Consider the following 17,161-nt stretch of genomic DNA (forward strand, 5'->3'; position numbering starts at 1 on the left):
AGTCCAAAAGGCTGGATCCTTCTCCCACAGGAGTCTAGTTTTTGATCTCCCTTGATCCCCGAACCACGCTGATTGAGAAACCAATAAATCTCCCAACCATTTGTTGCAGCTGTAAGCAAAGCCCTGCGTCACTGGGGCAGGGTGGGGCCGTCGCCATCTGACGCGGGCTGCAACCAAGCAGCATGCCGCCCCACGGGAGGTGCTGTCAGGGTGTCCCTGCTCTACCTTCTTGCTCCCAGGGGAAAGATCCACCGGCCTGGCCGCTTCAGAAGGCCCCTTCCCTTCCTCCATAGTGTCTATGCCTTCCCCAGCCAACGCTAAAACTCCTTCAATGCTGGAGGGAATGTCCTCTTTGGGGCTCAGAACTCATGCCCATCACTCCCCAGGGCACCCGGGGGACAACATGAGCCCCTTGCCTTCCCCAAGATATGTTTATTGCAGGAAAAAGTAAAGTAAAAAAGAAAGGCCTAAGCAAATCTCAACTGGTCAGATTCTTAACAAGGATAACAATTCCCTTAACGTTCAGATGTGGCATTAACCACATCCATAAACTAAATCCAAGAAGAGCAGAAATAATAAAAGAAGACATTTATGAAGGCAGTGTAGGAGATGTGGCAGTAAAGGGACTGTCATCCCCTAGCTTTGTGATCCGGCGTGACTGGCAACCTTCCAGCCCCATAAACTTGGAGCTGCCATCCCCTCCCCCTTTATCTCTTGGGTCCTTCAAGACGGGTGACCCAGCTAGTGTGAATACATCGTGACAGGACAGAAGGTGACACAGGCCTTCTGCTTTCATTCCAAAGCAGAACATTTCCCGGTGTTTATGGGATATCATTATCTTTGTGTGTGTGTGTTTAAAGTTGTAGTTTAATTAATGAGCAAAAATCTCAGAGCTGCACATACCTTTTACCCAGTGTATGGACAAATGGGTAGAAATAATGGGGACAAGAAGTAAATGAATAATATGGAGGAGGGGGATATGGGATGTTTTGAGTGTTCTTTTTACTTTTTTTTATTCTTATTTCTATTTTTGGGGGTAATGAAAATGCTCAAAAATTGACTGTGGTGAGGAATGCACAACATATGATGATACCATGAACAAGTGTGTTACACTTCAGATGATTATATGGTATGTGAATATATTTCAATTAAAAAAAAAGTAAATGAGGGGGTGGAGGGGTATGGGATGCTTTGAGTGTTCTCTTTTACTTTTATTTTTATTCCTAATTTCATTTTTTTTTTGAGTGATGAAAATGTTCAAAAATTGACTGTGGTGTTGAATGCACAACTATATGATGAAGCTGTGAACAACTGTTGTACACTTTGGATGATTGCATGGTATGTGAGTATATTACAATAAAATTACATTAAAAAATGTCTCAGGGCTGGCGAATGGGGCTGGCACCAGGCAGCGTGGGCGTCCACCCTCCTTGAAGGAACTGGGAAGTGGGGGGCTCAGTGTGTGGGTGTTGTCAGATGGCAGCCACAGGTCCAGAACAAAACCCTGGAGAACAGTCTACGCTGGAGAACAATGGAGTGCTGGCAGGCATGGGTGAGAAAAAATAACAATGCTTTATGTCCAAATTACAGCTTTTGTTCTTCATTTCAAAGATCTGCACAAATAAATTAAATCTCCCAACAGTCATCTGAGCTCGGCACCCTCGCCCCCATTTTGCAGATGGGGAAAAAGGTCCAGAGAGTGAAGAGAGCAGTGGAGAAGAGAGCAGTGGATCTATGAATAGAATCTTTTTCTCCACAGGGGCTGCTTCCCATCCTCCTGAGTTGGAGTCAGAGCCTAATTCTGGGACTTGAACAAAGTGAACTCAGCCTTTCCTCCTTCAAAGTGAGTCAGAGCTAACCTGGAGCTGGCTGCCTGGAATGGAAGGGGGCTTCGGAATAAGAGTTCGGAGAAGCAGAGTTTCCATCTGCTCTTTGTGGACATTTAATATCTCGGAGCAATTTACACAGTGCAAAGTTGATTCCAGACCTTGGCTGGATGTCGGCGGGCCTTGCTGTTATCTGTTTTCTTTCCAATCCCAAAGAGACTCTGATCGGGAGCAGATCAGGTGATTTCTGCATGTTGATGACTTGGGAATGAGAAGGAGATTGTAGAACAGGAGATAGAATCACCATCTTTAATCCTATACCATCACCAGCACCATTGGTCATTTGCTTCTGTAGAACTTTGATTTCAGAGGGGACAATTCCATTTAAAAAGGACATGGTGGTTTCCCATCAAGGTGATGAAAATTACTTCCTTTGAAATTTGAAAACAAGAAAGCTTTTGCTTTGCTGAAACTCACTTTTTGGTTAAATGGCATTCGAAGCGGTAGGGGGATAAAACTCATGTTGTCATTTTTCAGCCCCAAGGGAAGAAAGGGGGTAGCGAAATACAGAAAATAATGCAATGTAAAATGGTACCTTAATGTTGGTCTTAGGAACCTCCATTTCCAACAGCCTCCTGATAAATCCAGAGTCTTAAGAGATTCTAATTTTGACTCTGTCAATCTGTGTTGAATGTGATAAGAAGTGAAAAATCATTGGGTAGCTATTAGGGCAGTAATATTCTTATCATTTAAAGTACAGATGAGAAGTTGCCAGACAGAGCCTTATACTGCCATCCCCTGCAACACAGAAGGCTTTAGATTGCCCGTTGTGCTGGTTTGGAGCTGTTATGTACCCTAAAAAGGCCATGTTCTTTTAATCCATCCCTGTGGGGGCAGACCTATTGTGGGAACTTTGGGTTCAATTGAGATGTGACCTAGCCCATTCAGGGTGAGTCTAAATCCTTCACTGGAGTCTTCTATGAGAGGATCACAGGCAGGTAAAGCAGGAGAGCAGAGAGAGAAATGCCCAGAGACATTTGGAGACAGCTATTGAAACCAGAACCAGGAGAGAAGGACGAGCAGATGTCACTGTGTGCCTTACCATGTGACAGAGGCACCCTGGAGGGCAGCAGCCTTTCTTCAGAGAAGGTTTTGTCCTGTTGATGCCTTAATTTGGACATTTTCATGGCCTTAGAACTATAAATTTGTAACCTAATAAATTCCCATTGAAAAAGCCAACCCATATCTGATATATTGCATTCTGGCAGCTTTAGCAAAACGAAACACCCATTTTCTTTCTCTTTCCATTTTGTTTTCCAGGCAAGGAGGTCAAATGTACATCAACAGGACAGAAAAGCACTTGGATTTTTTGTTTGTGTGTGTCCTGTCTCTTTCCTTCCCCCCTTTTTGTCAACTTCCTTTACTCTTTATAAACAGTCTCCCCCCTCAATCACCTTTCATTCATTTCTATCTTTAGGGGCTTGCTTCTCTCTCTGTTTACTAACACAATCCATCTCAGTTCTTCTCTAAAGTGATACCATTTGGGCTAAGAAAATATATATCAGTATGTGCTATAATGTTATTATGTCACTGCTCAAACCTGCAAGAATTTTACCCACCAAAGAAGACATGTGACAATACAGGGAGAAATGAGAAATGCCTGCACAGGCCTCTGACTTCTTGACATCGAGAGCAGATTTTGTCTGTGATAAAATCACAGAACAATGAAGCTATTGTCACTCTCACCTCCAGAAGAACAGGGGAATTTGAAACAAACCTGCCTGGTACTTTCATGATTAGCACATTCTAGACTCTTAAAACAATGCATCCTGAAGGAAATGAATTAATAAATAAATAGGAAGGCCAGGCAGTGGCAGGAGTAATTGAGAACATAAGCTTCTGAAAGGCAAAAACAATGTCCACTCAAGATCCTTGGTCTTTGCTTGAAGTAAGACATTATGCTTTCTGCAGGGAATAGCTATGCCTTCCACACCCACATGGATGGAGAGGGCCTGATGACAACCTCACCAGGGTCTTTTCAAGCATCTAGAGTAGGAGCCTGTCAAACTGTGCCACTGTCTCAGCTTGGGTATCCCAGAAACAATCCCTGGGACAAGGAATCCAGTGTAATTAGGTTATTTGGGATAGTACATGTACCAGTTTGTATATATCATGTCCCCCAGAAAAAGCCATGTTCTTTGATGCAATCTTGTGGGGGCAGACATATTAGTGGGGATTAAGTTGGAACCTTTGGATTAGGTTGTTTCCATGGAAACGTGCCCCACCCAACTGTGGGTGATGACTCTAATTGGATGGTTTCCATGGAGGTGTGGCCCCACCCATTCAGCGTGGGCCTTGATTAGTTCCCTGGAGCACTATATAAGCTCAGACAGAAGGAGCGAGCTTGCTGTACCCAAGAGGGACACTTTGAAGAATGCACAGAAACTAAGAGAGTAGCTGCAGATGAGAGACAGTTGGAAGACAGCCGTTGAAAGCAGTGTCTTGCTCCGGAGAAGCTAAGAGAGGACAAACACCCCAAGAGCATCTAAGAGTGACATTTTGAGGAGGAGCTGCAGCCTAGAGAGGAACGTCCTGGGAGAAAACCATTTTGAAACCAGAACTATGGAGCAGATGCCAGCCACATGCCTTCCCAGCTAACAGAGGTTTTCCAGATGCCATTGGCCATCCTCCATTGAAGGTACCCAACTGTTGATGCATTACCTTGGACACTTTATGGCCTTAAGACTGTAACTGTGTAACCAAATAAACCCTCTTTGTGAAAGCCAATCCATTTCTGGTGTTTTGCATCCTGGCAGCATTAGCAAACTAGAACAGTACCCAAGGAAGAGCCTGTAGGATGCTAAGCAAGAGAGATCAGAAAAGACAGCCAGGAAAGGGTTTGCTATCGAGTGAGTTAGCACTGAGGGTTACTGCAGCTCCCTGGTGCTGTGGAGTCTGGGGGCCAGAGGGGCACATGTGCCTCAGGGTCCCACTGCCAGTTTCTGGCTGAGGGTGATCCCCCAGGAGTCATGGATTCCATGGCATTGTTGGTTATATCATGTGTGGACAAAGCACACTCTGGAGGCCAGAGGAGCTTTCAGGGGGTAAAAAATGTAGGAGCTGGTAGCTGGAAGTGGATGCACCAAAGTGGTGAGGGCAAGAGGACTAGGGTGGGACAGCCTTGCTAGAGCCTCCAAGGACCCACAAGGTCTCTCATGTCTCTATTACCATAGTCTATTAGGTGGCCCTCAGAGCTACATGACTTTTTGGTTAGTGATGATTCTAAATGGTGGCCCAAGTCATGTAGAGGAGAGTACCAACAATTTAGAAGAATCAATAGCCGAGTGTGCATGGAGGTTAGAGCCTTGTGTAAGAGAGACTTTCAGGGAAAGTATTCCTATGCAGGGTTCCTATAGGTCCTACAGCAAAAAATAAAAAGGTCCTATCCCAAGCAGCAGAGGAGGAGGGGCCTTTCCTGACATCTCCCTCTGCCCCCCAAGCTGGAGAATTCTCTGTGCTCCCCAAACACGCTGAGCCTCATTTTAATAAAAGTCCTGCTCTCATGGGCCCATAGTCTTGTGTCTTCCTGTATCCTTGACACCCTTTGACCCAGCACTGGGTGCACAGTAAGTGAACCCAACAAATATTTGGTAAGGGAAGGTAACAAAAAGCCTGGGCTTTGGCAATTTGGTGGTTATTTAGCCAGAGGTTTGGATAATTTGGTGATTTGATATCTTCCAGAGTGACATGGGCCAGCAGAATGACCTTGGCTTGCTTTGTCCTAACTGCCACTGTGGCATTTGCCTGTCATATCCGTAAGCCTTGAGGATAAAGCTGTGAGGCAGGTGCCATGTCTGTCCTGGTCAGCAACGAATGCCCAGTGTCTTGTGACAAAGATGTGTTAGATGAATGAATGAATGAACAGCCCACATAAAGGCAGAGGTTTAGAGAGCACGGACTTGGGAGCAACACTGCTTGGGTTCAAATCCTAGCTCTGCAGCCTTGGGCAAGTTACTTAAATGTTCTACACCTCAGTTTTCTCATCTGTAAAGTGATGCCAACAATAGCCTCTACCTTATAGGGCTTTTGGGAGGAGTAAATGCTGAAAAGCCTTTTATGCTCTTAGAACAGTGTCTAGCATGCAGTAAGCCTTATATAAAAAGTTCACTGTCATTATGGAATCTTAGAATTTCCTAAAATCAGAGGAGTTATTTTTCCAAAAAATAAGAATATGACCATGTGTGACACAATTTCTGTTTTTAAGGAAGTTCTAAGTCCCGCTTTTGTTGTCGGCAGAACTTTGAAATTTCAGGGTGTAAAACCAGGCAAATGAGCTTTTGCAACCTTGAAAATTTGAAAAACAGAGTTTAATGGGTGAACTTGGGTTCCTGTCCTGGCTCAAGCTGGTGCAGACCCTAGGTTGACTTAGTCAAAAGATGAAAGAGAAGCAATACTAGAAAAGTACTCTGAGGAATATTTTTAAAAGAGTATTAAAGACCACTGGTATAATTGCATTATTAAAACACTGTACTATCAAAAGAAACCTTTTCCCTGAAATCTTTGAGGCAAAAACAGATGACGGAGAAGCTATCCAGTTGGCTCAAATTAACATCCTAATAGAAGAAAGAGCAAACCTGAAAAAAGCAGTTATTTACCAGAAAGCAATTTTAAAAGCAAATAAATAGACAACTAAATAACTGTAAATCTGTGATACTAGCTTCATTTGCTATTAGGAATGAATCTGGAGGGGGCTCGGAGTTTTACACCGTGAATCAAAACTAATTTGCGTGTGGATGATTTTCTTTTGCATATGGCATCTTTAACTCCTGTAAGATGGATATATGGACAAAGAAGTAATGACATGTGCACAGTAAATTAAGCTAAAGCTGCTTCTTCCTTAAGCGATTTAACATGGGTGAAAGAATTATACAGGGATGATTTCTTCAGACATTTGCTCCTGTCAGAGACTGCTGTAGGCCTGAGTTACTAACATAGTATAAAAGGAGAAATTTGGCTGAGTTATTTTCGTGTTCTTCCTGAGCCCTGTAAACTGGACTCCAATGTGTCCCTGTGCGATGGGCTTGTTGCTAGGTAACGTAGGGACCCTGAAAGCCTTTCCTTAGGGCTGTGTACATTTTCCACCCAAAGCCCCTGCTTCTGCAGTCTGCAAACTGTGTCTCCATTACTCACCGTCTCTAAGTTCTTCCTCCCATTTGTTTGTGCTTAGAGATTGCAGTTTAACAAATGAGTTCATACATCTCACGCCATTAAACAGCTGGGTAGAATAGAGACCCCACCGTAATGGTCTTGGTTTACTCCAACAGGTAATTTAATAAAGAACATGTGGCTACTGATATTTGTCCCCACTTCAGACAAAGAGAAGCAGCAGGAAAAGCATGCTTCCACATCAAAATGTTTCACTGCAATAGAATGCTGCTTTATTTACAGGTCAAACTGAGCAAAATTACTGCTATCTCAAACCACAACTCTTTGGGGATGAGAGGAGAAATCTGAATATGGACCAGGTATTAAATGAGAGTAAGGCCTATCCTTGAACTGGTAGATGTGGAAATTGCCTAGTGGATAAGTAAGAGAATAGCCTCATTTTTTTGAAGATTGTGTTGAAGGGATGAAGTGTCATGATATCTGTAAATTACTTTAAAATGGTTTAGTAAAACATATAGATGAAGCATATATGAAAAATATTAAAAATTGTTGAATCTGGATGGCATAGTAGACAGGTGTTCATTGTCTTAGTTTTTACATTTTCTATATGTTTGAAATTTTTCACAATAAAAATTAATTCATCAAAAAACAAAGAAACCACAATTATCATCTCAGGAGGAAGAGCTTGTTAACACGGAAGGCCCATTTGTTCTTCTCATGAGAAGAATTTTAAAGGAGGAGATGAGAAGACAGGGAGAGAAAAGTGCATAAGGCTGAGTACTATGGAGAGAAGTGACCACTGAAATATCCCCAGCACTGACTGACTAAATAATAATGACTTAAAGTGTTCGATTTGAAATTGCTTGTTTACCGAAATAGAAATCTCCACTCTGTAAAGCACAATTATTCAGGAAATTACTGCAGTGTACTCAAAATGACTTGTGAGCATGCAAAAGGGATCAGGTGTCAGCTGAAGGCGTAGGATGGCAGAGCAACCCACAGGCTTAGCCACTTCCATGGAAGCAGGGGTCAGAGGTCATCCAGAGAATGACCTTGGGAATTCATGGAAAACATGGGACAGGGCTTGAGCTTCTATAGAGAAAGAAGTTTGGCATTTGAAGCAATTTCATCTTGGTCTCAAAAGGGATCAAGGGCTCAGCTGACATGGGGCAATACATTTTAATCTTTCCCTCAGGTCTAATAAGATAGAAAATAAAGTGAATTAGTATCCTATTTGTAACAATGTAGGACATTCATTAATTTGACTCTTAATTAATCTGATCATAAAATAAGTAGATTACATTTACTGTGAAAGTCATTCGCCAGATCCTATCTATTGAGCATATATTGTGTTCCAGGGACCTTCTGATCAGCAGACTGATGTAATAGCAGTGGTGGTGAGGAGAACTAAGTTCTAGATATTATTTCAAGGTAGAGCCAACAGAATTTGCTGGTAGATCAACGGGGGCTGCAAGAGAAAGAAAGAAGTAAACTATGGCCTTAAGGTTTTTGGCCTGAGCAAAGGAAAGACTGAGTTATCATTAACCGATGTGGGAAGACCATGGGAGGAGCAGGTTTGGGGAAATATTAGACGGCTGGGGTCTGCACGTGTTAAGCTTGAGATGCTGTTTGACATTTAGGGGGGATGCTTACAAGGCAAATGCATGTGAGCCAGTGGTTTACATAATAAACCAGATGTATTGAGTGTGTTTACAGTATTTAAAATTCATGAGAGCGAGGGGATATCCTGAGGGATAGAACCCCCAGGCACTCTTAGCAAGAACTCAGCAAGATGAGAAGGGTCCACTGAAGAAAACTGGTAAAAGGAAGAGAAAAACTGCAGAGACAGCGGAGGAGAACCAGGAGAGTGCAGTATCCCAGAAGACAAGGCACAAAATAGTTTCTAGGAGGAGGGAGGGAGAAACTGTGCCTCGAATGCTCCCGAGGCCAAGGAAGCCACACAGTGACCACCACAAAAGCAATGTTGGTCAAGTGGAGGGTTCAAAAGCTCAAATGAATTAGATTCACTCGAGAATGGGAGGGAAGGTTTGAAGCAGAGTGTTATCAACCGCTCTTTTGAGATCTTTCACTGTGAAGGGAGCAGAGAAATGAAGTGGAACCTGCAAGTGGAGTAGAGTGAATGGAGAAATGGTTTTTTCACTCTCCCTCTTTTTAAGGTGGTTGGAAAAGATGTTTGTGCGATGGAAGGAACTAGAGAAAGGGACCCTGGGGAGATGCCCATGGGAAGAGAAGAGGAGCAGAGGGAGGTCCCAGTCTTAGGGAGGAGGAGCCGATGGATGCAGATACTGGTTCTTGTGAAGATGATAGAGGCGAGACAGGGGAAGCTTGTGGAAGTTCTCTTCCACTGACCTCTATTTCCTCAGTGCAACAGTGTTTAGCTTGAAGCTTATTCTTTTCTCAAATGCTGATTTTAACAGTCTTACTGAATGGGAGACAAGCTCATTTATTGGAAGTGAAAGAAAACACCCCAACCCATTTTTTATTTTGGTATGGCATTATAAATGAAGAGTAGGATCCTGATTAAAATGCTTACACCATCTTGTAGGGGAAAAAAAAAAACATAAGCAGGAAGAAAAAGAACTGGATGCGATAACAGTAAACATTTTCCTGCTTCTTTCAATGAGCAAAAAGTTAGTTACTTCCAGAAGTATCCTGAAGATATAAGAGAGGAGACGAAACCGTGGATTCAGCATCTGACTATACCAGGTGAGGCTTAATAGCATCCAAGGGAGTTGCTTTGGAAGTGGCTTAGGATGAAGGCACATGCGCACACCCTCGGGCATTAATTAACCTGGCAACCTCGGGAGCCCCGACAGATCACAGAATTGGGAATTCTGTCCCTGGGACACCTTTATTCAGACAGCTCCTTCTTTCAACCATGCAGTCCCTATGTCCCAGTCACTAGGATGTGTCCCCTGCTCTCCTCTTATAAATAAAGGCAATTTATTCATCGGCTGTCAGACAGTGCTCTGAAGACACCTATTTTTATTTTACTTGATTTTTCAGGATTGTGACACGTGGGTGGATTCTGAGTGTGGTCACCCCTGAATGGCACCCCACTCTCAGCAGGGCAGACCATAGCATTGTCTTCCCAGTGCTATAATAGACTTGCCCTCCCTACAAAACTAACCCTCCAGTGGGGCCAGCAACGTGTCCTGAGCATGACAGCCCAACTGCCAATTGATTCCCGCGAGACTTTCCCCAGGGGCCAGACTCATGAGTTTGGTGCTCTACCCTAGCCCTCCAAGGGTCTGCAGGCAACATCACGAGCAAATACCTTTCTTACTTATTTAACGAATCCCCCTACCAAGTCCAAAAACCCACATGCTTTTCAGACAACTTGTGAGCATTCAGATATCTTGTGATCTCCTGGGTTTGGCTTCAATACCCGTTGACTCACTCAGGGCCTTAAAAATCATTTAATCTTGAGCTAACCCATTTGCTGCCCAGAAGGCAGCCAGTTGCAAGCCAGCGTTTCCCACCCTCTTCAAGCTTTGCTGTGGCAGAGAAAAAAAAATCATAGTTTGAGCTGTCACCAACAAAGATTTGGCAGACAGAAGATTTTCATTTGTACATAAGGTCCCCAGATTATCTTTTATTCCAGTCACAACTCCTTTTTCCAGCCCTCCTCTCCATCATGAAAATGTATCATAGTGAAGAAAAAGAAAGCTCCCACTTCTGAGGTCCTTTGAGTTCCTAAATGACTTACCATGGGCAGACTTTCCTGTTTGCCCTTTCTTCCCACGGAAATGATTCGTACTCTAAGGCCAGCATGCTGGGAAGGGAGTTATTAGCATTTACTACTGGAACGGCCAGCCCTGCTTCCCAATTCTCTCTTTCTGGGAGGAAAAGATTAATCTTTATTCAGGGGCAGAAACCCTTGATTTATGTCACTAATAAGTATGGGCTTTGTGTTGCAGCCCATGTGAATTGCTCAGAATATGTGATATGCTGGTGGTGAGCTGTGAACTCTACATTATAGATCATGAGGAGCTCGAAGAAGGAGACGACAATGTGAAATCCACACTGTATGGCCTGGCCCAATGGGCAAATCCCAGCCTGAGTAAGGAAGAGCATCTCAGTGTATTCCAAATTGCCCAGCTCGTCATCTACATCTGTTTACTGCTTTCACTAAGCACATGCAGATCCTCTTTCACTTTGTCATGAGTTTTGCAGAGGAATCCAATAATACTCTGAGAACTCTGGTCTCCCAAATGAAAAATGGCTCCACTATCTGCCTGCCTTAGGGGGAAGTGAAGGCTTTGGTGCATTCAAAGGTAAACTTCAAACCCAACAGGAAGAAACTTTGAGTCTGTCCAGAAGGGTAAAACGCCTCTTCCCAGCATCTTCCCAGAAAAGTATAATCCCACCGGAGAAGCAGCAAGATTATCTGTATCAGCCATGTGGAAGTGACTCTCTTCACCCAGTTTCTTTTGCTACTTCTCTTGCTTTTACTAACCAAGATATAGCAGAAATAGGTGGCATTCAAGCTTCAGTCTTGTTAATCACTTAATCACGCTGTTTTTCAGAAAGCGTTTGTTAGTCCTTGAAATTGAACACGATTAATGGAAATTCACAAGGAACGTTAACCAGGTCAAAATGCCTCTGCATTCATCTTAGAATTCTCAGATCTCCTGGAACTGCATTTTAGTCCAGGCAGTAAGGTCATTGAGCTTTGCGCCGTTGCCAAGATGAGGTGGGTGCTTGCGGGCTCTGATCAGCTCAGGAAGGAAGGGTGCTCTTTGGATTGATTATATGCTAAGTATTTGCATGACTGTTAGAGTTCTCTGGCAGTAATTTTTCAGGTTGCATCAATAATTGTTGGCCCAGAAAACTTGGAACATTGCGCACCTTAGAGATGATCCTACTTTCTCCAAAGTTCTGAATTGTGACATTAAATAGGGCAAGCAAGTAAAAGCGTGACACTCTACCAGGACTGACAGCTGAGATATAAAACCTGATTAGCAGCAAATTTGGCACCTGAGACTTCTGCATATTAGATTCAGAATTGTTGTCATATATTGTTTAAATGGACATAATTTTCTCGCTACATTCCCAGAGACTTCAGGTGCCCTAGAGAAGTGTCATGGGTTGTTATAGGAATGAATTGACAAAGGTGGGTCTCCATGAGAAAACACTGCCTTTTCATTGAGTTTTAGCAGAAAGTATGGGCTACTTGATATGATGAATTAATTGCTTTCTTGGGAAGCTACAGTTTAAATATCATTTTTAGTAGGTGCAGTTGTATGAGGCATTTTAGGTAGCTGGATCTATACATCATAGCTGACTATTAAATGCTTAAACTTTTAAAGAAATTATGCTATATTTGCAAATTATCTGTACTGGCAAAACCATATGGGGTGTTCTTAGGTTAATTACTGCAAGTATGGTGTGCTGGTTTGAATCTATTATGTTCCCCACAAAAGCCATACTTTTTTAATCCAATCTTGTGGGTGCAGACTTAATATGGGTGGGGTCTTTTGAGTAGGATGTTTCCATGAGGATGTGACCCACCCAACTGTGGGTGAGATCTTTTGATTAGATTATTTCCATGGAGGTGTGACCCTGCCCATTCAAGGTGGGTCTTGATTAGTTTACTGGAGTCCTTAAGAGAGCTCAGGGGCTGACACAGACCCAGATGCTTGGAGATGCAGACAGAAACTTTTGGAGATGCTAAGCTAGGAGATGAAGCCCAGAGTTTGCCCCGGAGAAGATAAGAGAGGATACCCAGATGTTTAGAGAGAAACTCCCTGGGAGAATAAGCAAGAATGCACAGGAGCTGAGAGAGAGCAGCTAAGAGAGACAGAAGCCCAGATACATTTTTGGAGAAAGCCATTTTGAAACCAGAACCCAGGAGGAAAGGACCAGCCAATGCCAGCCACGTGCCTTCCCAGTGGACAGAGGTATTTCGGATGCCATCGGCCTTTCTTCAGTGAAGATATCCTCTTGTCGATGCCTTAGTTTGGACTACTTTATGGCCTTAGAACTTAGGTTATTTGTAAGCTAATGAATCCCCTTTATAGAAGCCAATCCATTTCTGGTATTTTGCATAATGGCAGCTTTTGCAAACTGGAACATATGGTTTTAAAGGTTTTGACATATTGGGGATTTTGGTGAGAAAAACTCAGCATTGCTAAAAGTGTAATGTTAATAATTAATTCCTATAGATGAAAAAAAATTGCTGTTATAAAAGTCAGCTGTCAAAATGGAAGATTTGACTCTATAATAATAAAGCTCAGGAAAGTAAGATTTTAAATGAAAAGTCCTAGAAGAAATGTAAAAGGTCTGCTTATCTCTACAGTGACTAAGTCCAAAACATTATGTTTCTCATTTCCTCATAAAGTTTAAATATGACCTCAGGGGTATTATCACATCTGATAAAGGGTAGGGAAGGGGTTGAGGAGTATTAAAATTTATCATTGATCAAATCAGAACCACATTGAGATACCACTCTTCACACCCATTAGGATGACTAGTCTTCAAAAGATGGAAAATAACAAGTGTTGGAGAGGATATGGAGAAATAGGAACACTCATGCATTGCAGATGGCATTGTAAAATGATGCAACTTCTATGGAAAACAGATTGGTGGCTCCTCAAAAAGTTAGCAAATGGCCCAGCAATTCCACTCCAAGGTACATACTAAAAAAATTGAAAACAGGTCCTCGACCACACACTTGTCCACCAAGTTTCATAGCATCATTATACACAATAGCCAAATGCTGGAAACAACCCAGGTGTCCATGAATAGATGAATGGATAAACAAAATGTGGTATAAAGATGCAATGGAATATTATTCATCCCTGAAAAGCAATGAAGTTCTGATACATGTTAGAACATGGATGATCCTTGAAAATATTATGCTTAGTGAAATAAGCCAGACAAAAAAGGACAAATATTGAATGCTTCCAATTATCTGAAATATCTAGAATAAACAAATTCATAGTTGCAGAAGGCAGATTAGAGGTTACTAGGGGCCAGGATAGGAGTGATGGAATGGGGAGTTATTGCTTAATAGATACAAAGTTTTTGTTTCGAGTGATGAAGAAAGGTTTTGGTACTGGGTGGCAGTGATGATAGCACAACAGTGTAAATGCAATTAGTGCCACTGAATTGTAGTTAAAAATGGTTAAAAAGGTAAATTTTGTGTTACATATATATATGTTACCATAATACATTTAAAACAAACACACCTTTTTAAAATTAGCATTAAATATATTAGATGCAGAATTGTTGTCATATATTGCTTAAATGGGCGTAATTTTCTAGCTGCATTCCCAGAGACTTCAGGTGCCCTAGAGAAGTGTCAGGGGTTGATATAAGAAAGAACTGGAGACCAACAAGTAGTCTTTGGGCCTCCAATTCCCCACTCTTAAAAGAGTGCTCCATGTTTCTCTCTTTCTCGTAATACCAGGGTTAAAAAAAGAAGTATTCTCCTATTAAAGGAGTGTGAAAACAACTGGATTGTCTTCATCTGTTTAACACAAATAAAATATTGAAAAGATATCATAAAAAATATGTAAAACACAGAAACCTGCTCATGACATATTAAGTAAAAATAGTTACAAAGAAGCATGAACATAAAAAGCCCTTTCTGTAAATGTGTGCATAAATACACGCAAAAACAAAAGAGTGAACAAATAAAAAATTAAATAGTGTTGAGAGTTGAGTAATGGGAGTACTGGTTATTTTTATTTTCTTACTTTTGCTTCTTAGCATTTTTTAAACCTTTTATTTTGAAGCAATTCTAGATTCACAGAAAGTTGCAGAAATAGTCTCGTGTACCCTTCACCCAGTTTCCCACAAAGTAACATCAATCGTAACAACATAACAATAGTATATTATCAAAACCAGGAAACTAACTTCGGTATGATGCACAGAACTTACTCAGATTTCACCAGTTTTATAAGCAGCTATTTGTGTGTGCGTGTGTGTGTGTGCAGTTGTATGAAATTTTATCATGTGTGTAGATCTGTGTAACCACAACCATCAAGATGCAGAACTTTTCCATCGCTGCAAAGAGCCTTCATACCATCCTCAGATAGTCACCTGCCTCCAACCCCCTCCCTAACCCCTGGTAACCACTAATCTCTTGCTGATAATTTCAAACTATGTGTCTTATTGGTGTCAGCATCTGTTAATTGTCATTTTCTCATGCAAGTTGAGATCTTCCTAGTTCTGGGTATGATGAGTGATTTTGGATTATATCCTGGGTATTTGGGGTATCATGTCCAGGATACTCTAGATCTACCTAATATATTTGGCAGGGAGTCACCATGTTTAGTGGTAGGGTACATGTCCAGATAGGGGTGTATGCTCAGACTCCAAGGGGAGGGGTGGAAGGGACGTGCTTGCTAGCCACATCTTGCTCTACCTCATTCCCTCTCACTGCTGCGAATGTGGGTAGAAGCAGAGGGCTGAGTCCGTGCCTTGCTGCCACCAGGTGGGGTCTCTAAGCCAGCTTCCCACCTGGCCCCGCTGAAATGTAAGGGTGGAGAGGGCAGGTTTTCCTTTCGTCTCTGGCTGGAGTAGATTTCTGTTCTGCTAGGCTGTCCTTTTCCTAGTCCTTTGTCTAGAGAAAGGAGGTGTTTCTTGGGCTTCTTTTGTCTGTCTGTGCCTACTGGGGGCACTGGGTTGCAGGCTTCTCTAGTTCCCTTTCTGGAGACATGGGAAGCAAAAAGAAAACTCAGGGAACTCACCACAGAGCCGTTCCTTAAGTCCCAAGATTCCAAGGCTCCTACACAGTCTGTCTTCTTCTTTTCATCCCTGAGAGTCTTCCTAGGTTTGTTTGTTGTGTTATGCACAGGGAATTTTAGTTGTAAGAGAGAGAACAGCAGGACTGGTAGCCAAGGGGGCTATTCCATCTTGGCCAGAACTGAAGTCTTCAGTGTTTTTATTTCTAAAGTAAAATAAACCTCTGATTAAATAATAATAAACCTCTGATTAAACATTCAAAGGTGCTGACTAAGCAGTGTGCCAAGGTCCAAGAATAATGGATTAGAGGAGAATACTCCCACCTGTCTGAATATGGGACACATGGGATCTTACACCAGTTAATGAAAATGGGACCTTCTCCACATTAAAAAAATCCCCTGGCCATTTTTAGTCCTTACTTTACTTGCCCCAACATCTTCATTTTTCCATATGGATTACTCCCTACTTCCTTTGCTTTCATGATGCCACACTTTTATCTCACTCTCCTTTGCAAGCTCACCTTTCTTGACCCAGCTATTACATGTAAGAGTTCCTCCAGGCTGAACCTACTCCTTTTCTTACTGTCCATTCTCCTCCCAGGCAAACTCCTCTGTACCTTTGGCCTCATAGCCAGCCACACTCATTACTGTATCCCTCCAGGCCAGACCTCTTCTCACTGCCCAGACCTACATGTCCAATCTTTTGTTCTGCATGTCTCTTTGGATGTCTCAAGAGCATCTTAAATATATGTCCAAACCTGAATGAATGATGTGTTCTCTCACCTCTCTCAGCAAATTGCATGACCACCCAACCAATGACTTAACCCAGAAACTCAGGAGTCAACCTTGATATCTCCTTTTCTTTTGCCCCCCCCCACATCTAATCTTTTATCAAGTCCTATTGATTTCATATTTTAAATGTCATTCCAGTCCACTGTGTGCTCTTCACCTCTGCTACTATCATCCTAAACCAAAGAGTCTGCAACTGTGCAATGGACACCCAACTGGCCTTCCATATCCACTCTTTTTTTAGAATTAATTTTTTCATTGTTTTAATATATTTGACATTTTAACCATTTTGAAGTGTACAATTAATTCAGTGGTGGTAATTACATTTACAATGTTGTGCTACCATCACCCTCATCCATTACCAGAACTTTTTCATCACTCTGAACAGCAACCCTGTGTCCATTAAACAAGTTCCCAATTCCCCCTCTCTCTGGTTCCTGGTAACATCTAACCTATTTTCTGTCTCTACGAATTTGTTTATTCTAGACATTTCATATAACTGAAAGCGTTCAACATTTGTCCCTTTGTGTCTGGCTTATTTCACTTAGCATAATATTGCCAAGGATCATCCATGTTGTTATGACTGAATAATATTCATATATACATACGCATATTTGCATTACCACTTTTGTTTGTCCATTCCTCAGTCAATGGACACTTGGGTTG

Source organism: Choloepus didactylus, chromosome 16 (genome assembly GCF_015220235.1).
Source record: "Choloepus didactylus isolate mChoDid1 chromosome 16, mChoDid1.pri, whole genome shotgun sequence".
In the NCBI taxonomy this organism is placed as follows: domain Eukaryota; kingdom Metazoa; phylum Chordata; class Mammalia; order Pilosa; family Megalonychidae; genus Choloepus; species Choloepus didactylus.